The following is an 8,637-nucleotide window of genomic DNA, read 5'->3' on the forward strand; positions in this document are numbered from 1 at the left end:
AGAGCTGGAAGAAGAAAGTTTCCCCTAAAGCATCTGATTTTCAAAAGAAAGGAGGCACGCGCCAGCAAGCGCAAGCGGCGAGCTCGGCACGCTCGGATCGGCGGAGCAGCTGCCTGAACACGAACCATCCCGCAGTCACTTTGTTTGGCTTTTGAGCAAATCTGGTGCAAACAGAGTAGAGATCTCACTCTCTGGGGGAACAATTAAAATATGTTCATTATTCCTGCTTCCCTGGACATAACCCAGCTGCTGTTCCCAGGGCTGGGTGATCTAAGCCAGCAGATAAAAGCACGGTGCAGCTCGTCCAGCTCGAGATGTGACACCGTGAAATGGGACAGGGACCTGATCTCAGCCCCAGGAGCTGCAGCTGAAAATCCAGCCGGGGGAAATAACGTGCAGCTCTACTGCAAAACAGAAGAAACCCCTCTTGATGTTAATGGGATGCACTTACCAGGATCACTGAGTCCTAAATTAGGCTCTGCCCTGGGCAAAGCACCTCCCGGGGCTGAAGGGAGGTTGGGAGATCAACCACTGCCATCACGGGACTGACACCCCAGGTGCCAGCTGGGAAGGCTCTGAAGCACTCAGGCACTAATTCCCCTTGCATTCTCCAGTGCTGTAACCTGGGAAGGGATTGCAACTGGGACCAGAGGAGTTGGTGGCTGCCTGTGCTCCTGCTGCTGGCTCAGGTCCTGCCCTCCTTGTACTACAAGGTACAGCCCTTTCCCCAAGGCTGGTGTCTCGGAGGGCTGAACCCAGCATTTCCAGACACAGACCCAGCTCAGCCACCCCGGGAAGGTGACAGCCCGGCTGGGCCAGGTGCCAGCCCGCTGCTCAGGGAGGCAGGGCTGGGCTGGCCCGTGGTGGAGGTGTGGGGGCAGCCCAGGTGCTCGCTGCTGGATCTGGATCTGGCTCCCTGCAGCTGTGACTCAGTGCTGCGGGCAGAGCCCGGCAGATCAGCGTTTGAGGCCGGGCTGTGGGCAGCAGCTTCGCCTTCTGTGCACAGCTGAGGCTGTGGTGCCACCAGGGTTGGGGTTTACTCCTGATTTTCTTTTTCTTAGAGCCCTCGGGTGAGTGGGGACCTGTGGCCTGCTGCAGATCCAATCAGCAGGGAAAAGCTGCCAGTTCTGGTGCTTTTTGAGGTGCCAGAACCGATCTCAGCCTGCAGATGGAACAGCCACTCCGTGGCAAACAGGGCGAGGACCTCGGGTCTCGTCTGCGTGCACTCACGGTAACAGATCCTTCATGAGCATCACTCCCCATATGTATTTTCCCAGGATTCAGCCTTTGGCTGCAGCAGAACAGCCCCACCGACAGCCCAGGCTCCCTGGGGGCTCAGCTTTGCTCCCTCTCACCCGGAGTGGATGGGTGAAGGCGTGAAGCCGCAGCTCCCTGCTCCTCTACCCTGCTCCGGAGGATTTATTGAGAGAGATTTATTGCTGAAGCCAGACCACAGAGTCCCTCAGTGTGGAGCTGGCTGCCTGAGACAGGGATTTCATTTACAGCCCTGAGCCCTTTGCAGCGCTGTCGCTGTGAAATAGAGCTGGTGGTGGCCCCTTGGTGGAGCTGGAGCAGCCCTCTGGCATCCCGGCAGGGCTGGGTGTATTTCAGAGTGATGGGTGCCCTCTGCAAGCAGAGCCCTGGCATGGGCACTGAAGGCAAACTCCTCATCCAGCCCCAGATCTGGAGGGTCTGTAAAGCCCGAGGCTGGGGTGAGCTGTTGTTAACTGCTGTGGCTTTGCTCACCTGCTCTCTGCACCCCTCGATGCTCAGCTCAGGGTGGGATGAGGACTCTGGTTTGGGGCACAGGGTCCGTGGGATGGCTGCTCTCATGCACGGGGCTGGGGCAGCCCCCAGCATCTCCTGGGCACCGAGGGCATCGCTCCTTGGGCTGGATGCTCCTGTTGTGGCTGCGGAAAGGAAAAACAGCAAAACAGCAGGGAGGTGATTTTCTGTCCCTTCTGGTGGGGCTGGGGAAGGGGTTGATTTGGACAGCTGGCTCTGACAGCACAGCCAACCCCCATTCCTTGGTCCCCAGGGAGTTCCTGGCTTCTCAATACCATCCCCAGCACTGCCTGTCGCACTCACAGTGAGCCACAGCACATCCCTACCCTGAGCCCTGTCTCCTTTCAGGAGGATAAAGCAGCTCATTAGCTAAATGAGCTTAAGTCATTAAATAATAATTTAAAAAAGGGCAGAAAAGAAAAAAGGCAGGACTGGGACATTTTGATACTGTGGGATCAGTGAAGCTTAATGGATTTACCACCAGATATTTCCTCATCAGCAGTGCTGGAGTTGCTCAGCTCCAGGCTGGATTGATGTCACACACCTTTCTCTGGGTGATTGCTGGGCAGAGCTGCTTTGACCATCCAAACGTTCTTTCCTTGGCTACCCTACTATGTTCTTGGTATAATTTTAGAATTGTAAAACAAGCTTGTACTCAGAAATACTGCCTGATCACTCATGGAAAATCTGCAGTGCCAGGAGTATTTCACAGGCCAGTGTGGAGCTAATGCTCCTTGCTTGGCAGTTTGAAGAAGAGTTTTTTGGGGTGTTGAAGAATTATTTTTCTTTTTTTTTTTTTCTGGATATCTATTTATTTGCATGACTTAGCATGGCACAGACTGCCCTAAAATGGAGCCCAATGCCTGCTCTCCACCGTGCTGGGTTTGCTCTGGGTGCTGCACGTGGGCTGCCAGATTGCAAAATTACCTCCCAACAAGTGAGACAGGAGGAGCAGCCTTGGCTCCTGCCTCTCCAGGGAGGAGGATTTGGTGCCTTCCTCTACCTCACACAACCTGAAAATCCTCCCTGGAGCAGAGCAGCTCCTCTGTGCTGCTCCACCAGCTCAGGGGCCGGTTTGCAGCGAGCCTCAGGGTTGCCTCTGCTGGCAGCTGCATGGGGGTCCCACTGGGGTGATGCAGAGCTGCTGCACGGCTGTGACCTGCCCCAATGGCCCTTTGGGAGGCTGGGGCTGGTCACAGCCCCCTGAACCAGTTCAACGGGATCAGCAGCACCAGGGAGATGCTGTGCCCGTGTGTGCACAGACGTGTCCCACTGCAGGGAGAGCTGAGCTGCAGCAAACCCTCCAAGATGCAGCTCCAGCCTCAAGTCCCAACCTGCACACTGATTTACTTCTACCCTGTAAAGCCTCTGTTGCCACAATACAGCACGGCCCTGGCGATCACAAACCCAGCAGCTCCATTTCTGCCCCACCACCTTGGCCCTGTGGAGGCAGCTCCTGCTTTTCCAGCTGCTGTGGCAATCACCAACAATAAAGTCTGAGCTTTATTCCATTACCTCATTTCTGCTCAAGAGCCCTTATTCCCCTCAAGGGTCCTTGTTATTCTTTGCAACAGGGACATCCCTCCTCCCAACGGAGTCTTGGCCGCCCTGGGCTTGCAGGATCACTAAAACCAGAGCTGCTGGTCCTCTGCAACTCCTGAATATCCCCAGGAATCTGACTGGCTTTTACGTAGCAGGGTGAGCAGTCTGGGGGTCTCTCCTTGCACTGGCCCCAGATGGGAGGGAGGTTTTGTCCTCCCACTCCCCAACTCCTGCTGCTTTGCTGAGGTTTAACAGTAAATATTAGTTCTGCTCCCCACTTGAGGACAAATGACATTTGGAGCCACCAGCCATGCCATGATGCTCCCCAGAGCGTGGTGGGCTTTGGGCAGATCTGTGGGCAAGCCTGTCTGCCCACAGGAGGATGCAGAAGATGAATAAAAGTATCCACGTATCTGCCTGTGCATCTCAGGGTAACCACAGGTTCTATAAACATTGCTCAATTAACACCTCAAAATGCTCTGGGAAGTGGGTAATGAGGCATTATCACGTTTTTCGGGGGATTTAATTGAGACGTGGTGAGGCTCAGGAATAGCTCAAGGCCCTGTTGGGGTTGGAGGCACATGGTCGCTGCCCATCCAAAACACTTCCACTGCCACCCCCAGCCCCAGAGCCCCTGGCTGGGCAACCTGGCAGGAAAATACCCTGGGAATCTCTGATAGAGGGTGGTTATCACCCCACCCTCTGCTTGGGAACCCGTTATGCTGCTCATGGTGCCTGGAGAGCATCTCAGTCTCACTGTCTTCTCCTCCACGGCACAGACCTCCCCAGCAGCACAGCTCGGAGCCCACACTGCTCCTGACATGGGGAACTCAGCATTCCTGCTCCTGCCTGGGAAAGCAGGTCTTGTGTGGGAGAATGGGCGTGAAGATTCCGCTCAGCCACACTTCCATCAACCTCTGCTCCTGCTGTGTGAGGGTGCATGGGCATCCTGAGGCAAGAAAATGGCCATGAAAATGGGAAAACCAGACCTCTCTCCCCTGGGTATGGAGATATCCCTGCTTATCCCCAGATGATGAAGTCTCGAAGAGGATCAGCTTTTCTCTTCAGCACCATTTAAAAAAGGAGAAATGTGCTAGGAAGGCAGCCCTGCAGAACCCTCCTGTAGCACCGAGGATGAGACTTGCCAGCTCGGCCCCATGTTGTGCTCTCCAGCAGCTGGGACAGACTGAGCTGGGCATTTTTATAGGCTGAGGCCTCTCTGGATGTCCCAAATGCCCGGTGACACACTGGTGTTGGGGACACATCGCTACCTAGGCTAGGTTTTGAATCAATTTATGGGTGCCCTGCATCCTCCAGCGGAGGATCTGTGGCCATCTCCTCTGTCACGCTCTCAGGACGTTCCCCATCGTGGCACTGCCCCACCAGAAGGGACAAGGAGCAGGCAGTGGGGACAGTTCAACCCACAGCAACAATCCCCCATTTGCTGTGTGTGTGGCACAGTCCCTCCCCTGCAGCAATCCCACCATCACTTCCTTCCTCCTGGATTTAAAAGAGGGAAGCAGGATGCCAGCCCTCGGTAGCATTACACCTCGAGCCTGGGGCTGCTGGAAGCCCAGTGAGCTTCAGCCTCTCTGAATATTTGTACTGCCTGAAGGAACATATCTGGCCAGCCCAGGAGGGCACAGTCAGGATGTCCCACAAGGGACACAACAGGAATAGCCAGCTAGCAGAGGTCACCACAATCCAGCTCCAAGCTGCCACTGAGGGAAAAAGCAGCAAATTTGTTCTCAGCTTTGGCAACAGATGAATTCAAGGTGCAAAATGGGGTGGGAAGGGAGACCCACAACTCAATTTAAAGTTATTTACTGCCCAGCATGTGCATGGCTCGGTGCAGGCCAGGGCTGTCTGAGATGCTGCAGGGAAGGTGGATGAAGTGTGGAAGGGGGTGATGCCTCCCCAGCACCCAGCGCTGGCACCCAGGGGCTGCCTGCCCAGGATGGGCACATCCTGCATCCCACACAGCCCCACAGTCCATCCCCACGGCCACAGCTCTGCTCCCCCGTGGTTGTCACACTGCTGGATATTTGCTCAGAGAAGTTTTCTGTTCCTGCCTCTGGTCCTCCCTTGCCGGATGCAAACGCGACCGGGCTCCCCGGTACTCACACAAACCCTGACATCCACAAATTGCTCTGACTCTCCACAGCTATTTCACTCCATCTGAGTGGAGCTGGATGCCATTTCTCAGCATTTCAGATCGCAGGGATATCCCATTACCTTTCACGCTCGGGTGGAAAACGCCAGAGGAGAAGTTTTTGTTAAGAGGAGAGCCCCGGGGTCGTGGCCGGGCAGCGCAGCGCAGCCCGAGCGGGCTCAGGTCCGCTCCCCCCGACCCCTCAGAGCCGCCCCTTTGCCACAAACCATCGGCTCCTCAGCTGCTGCGCAAACCCAGATTTCCTCCTCGAACTCTGAGAGGGGACAGAAAAACAAGCAAACCCGTGACACACCAACCTCTGCCCATCAGATGCGAGCTGGAGCGCGCTCCATCCGCTGGCACCAAGTGACAGCCCTCCCGGCACTCTGCTGGGCGAGTTTTGGACAGCTCTCCATGCGTGGCTCACGCCAGCTCCCTTCCAGCTACACAGCCCTGCCCGGGATGCTGGGGGACAGATCCAAGTCAGCGCAAGCACGATACTCACGTCGGAGGACAGCGCCTGTGTCTCTGCCTCGGAGAGCTCAGTCTAGGTCGCGATCAGGAGACGGTCATCTGGGACACGGGAGACAGGAGTGAGCAGTGTGGGTGAACTTGCACAGACAATAAGCCAGTAATTTTTCCTTGCAGCCTGACTGGTTCTACTGGTTTGCGTTTCTTTGCCCCAGCAGCAGAAAGGAGGCTCAGCTTAGCTAAAGCTGCCCAACAGGTTCTGCTGTAACACGAAAAGTGGCAAGACCAGTATGGTGTGAACCCAGATAGAGATTTGATTGTTTTCCCATAATTACAGCTCAACCTGCGCTGTTGGTTGAAGTCAATCACATTAGCAAACAGACCCTTTTAAATAATTCATCCAGCATTAAGATGGGGAGTTTTCTTTGTTTTATACCGCTTGGCACTTTTTGAGAAGAGGAGAAGAAAACGAAAAGAAATGTGACAGCAGCAGCATCTTACTAAACTAGAGTGGCACAGCCCAGGGCACACAAAAAACACTTGGGAGAGGGAAAAGGACGCCCTCAGACTGACACAAGCGGCAGCTTCATCCTGGATTTTCTTCTGGGGGCACTTTGCAGCGGCTGGGGATGCTTTAGGTGACTTGGGCGCTGATCCTGGCCAGCAGCCCTAGCTTAGCCCGGGTTTCCTCCCAGCTCCAGCTGCTGACACAAGCAGCTTTCACCCTAAACCGTGGGCTGGTGGAGCCGAAGGCAAAATGGACACTTCCCGAGCCTTTGAAGTGCAGCTACTTCAGCATCCCCTGGGGAAAATGCTGGCACGGATTCCCGTGCCCGAGCTGCGCAGGGACAGCCTTCCCCCGCAGTGCTGCAGACAGCAGCGGCTCCGGCAAAAAGCAGGAGATGCTCTTGCTCCCCATCAGTCTGGCACCGATAAGGGGAATAAAAAGTTGTTGCCTGCGTTTTCTGGGACCCAGGCAGCACATCCTGCTGTGCCGAAAGCTGCCCTGCGAGAGGGCCCTGCTGTGCTGGCACAGCCACCTCGGAGCGCGGCTCCGGCTCGGGAGGGACGCGTCGCTCTTGCTTAATAGGACACGTAACCTGGGGAGGGTGGTTTCCCTGTGACATTTCCAGGGCCAGCGGGTAGGGAGAGCTCCCGTGGAAGGGGATTTGGAGCGCTGAGGCTGAGCTGCTCCTCCCGTGAGTCAGTCCACGCCGCGCATCCCCAGCAGCTCAGACCCTCTGCTGGGGTAAAGCCCCCTCCATCCACCAGCCGTGATGCCGCCGCGCTGTCTTACACCCCAGCTGCTGAGCTGGCTCCTCAGTCATCCCAGAGGAGCACTGAGCATCCTTGGCAGTGTTTCCCTGTGGCAATCACATCTCTCAAACGGCGGCTTCGAGCTTTGCTCGCTCACGGACAGGTCGGGCAGGTGGGAGCAGCTGGGGCTCCCAGGAATGCGGCTGCACACCCATGCTATGGAAATGGGTGGCAGGTAAACAAGCAGCTGCTCGGCAAGTCGTGGTCCCGGGCAGACCTGTAGGGACTGTTTGGTGATTGCTCTACGTGCATGAAATGCCTGACTCATTCCTCTGCGAGAGGGACACGGCGCAAGGTTATGGGGGTGTTTTCCATCCAAGCCTTCTTATGAGCCACCTGCAGTGGGCAGAGGGAAGTTCTTGGCCTTAATATTCCGTGTTTCCTTTTGAGCCCTTTGTTTTATTGTCGGATATGACAATTTGAGATCGACTGCTTGATATGGTCCGGCACCTCGGGCTGATGCTTGCGGTGGTGGAATTAATGGCAATGGAAGAGAGATCCTTGCTCGGACCAGCCTGGTTACATCATGGGAGGGGCAGCGGGGTAACTGGGAGGTGTGGGGCTTGGGGAGATCGCCTGCAGCAGCCAGACCTCCGAGCAGTGACAGTGGGACACGGGGCACCGAGCCATGGGGGCACTGACACCACACCACACCTGCCTCCAGCAGTTCTGTCTGGAGCATCAGGGAGAGAAACACCAAAAGATGGGCTTGATGGGAGCAGCTGCTGGTGGGTCTGAGAGGTTTGAGGCAGAGCAGCTGTCTGGAAGTGTTGTGCTGGTGCACAAGAAGGCAGAATGGACATTTCTGGGAATCATCTCCATATAACCTCCTCTTGTCTTGCAGGTGTCTACTGATGATCACAGAGATTGCTCACAGGAACCAAGGGTTGTCTGCTTCCTGGCTGGAGAGCCAAAAGGTATGGGCAGGAATGAATTTCTTTATATCTAGGGACTTGGGGGAAAAAAAAAAAAAAATCAAGCCTTTTTTCTAGAAGGAAAACAATAAAATAAGAAATACAAATCCTCTGATGCTATTTTATCAAGACTGAGACAGGTGGCTGCAGCTGGAAAACCAGAGAGATGACAGACCATCTTTACTGGGCAAGAAAAGAGGGATCTTCAATAGGTTCCAACCTACCTTCTGGAGATGTGATGGGGAAACTCTTCTGATGGTGGGAGAACCCATCCCCAGAGCTCAGTCGTACTGACCCCTACACAAAGGCAAAGAGCAAGTTAGGCTTTCAGGAAAAGCTGGCCAACAAAATCAACATCTGTTATGGATGCAGCTTATCCTTCACTCCACAGGATCAATAGAATGGAAAAAGTACCCCTGTTTCAGGAAGGAAAGCACATGATTTGTTCCCGTTGAA

The sequence above is a fragment of the Hirundo rustica genome, chromosome 16 (assembly GCF_015227805.2).
Source record: "Hirundo rustica isolate bHirRus1 chromosome 16, bHirRus1.pri.v3, whole genome shotgun sequence".
In the NCBI taxonomy this organism is placed as follows: Eukaryota; Metazoa; Chordata; class Aves; order Passeriformes; family Hirundinidae; genus Hirundo; species Hirundo rustica.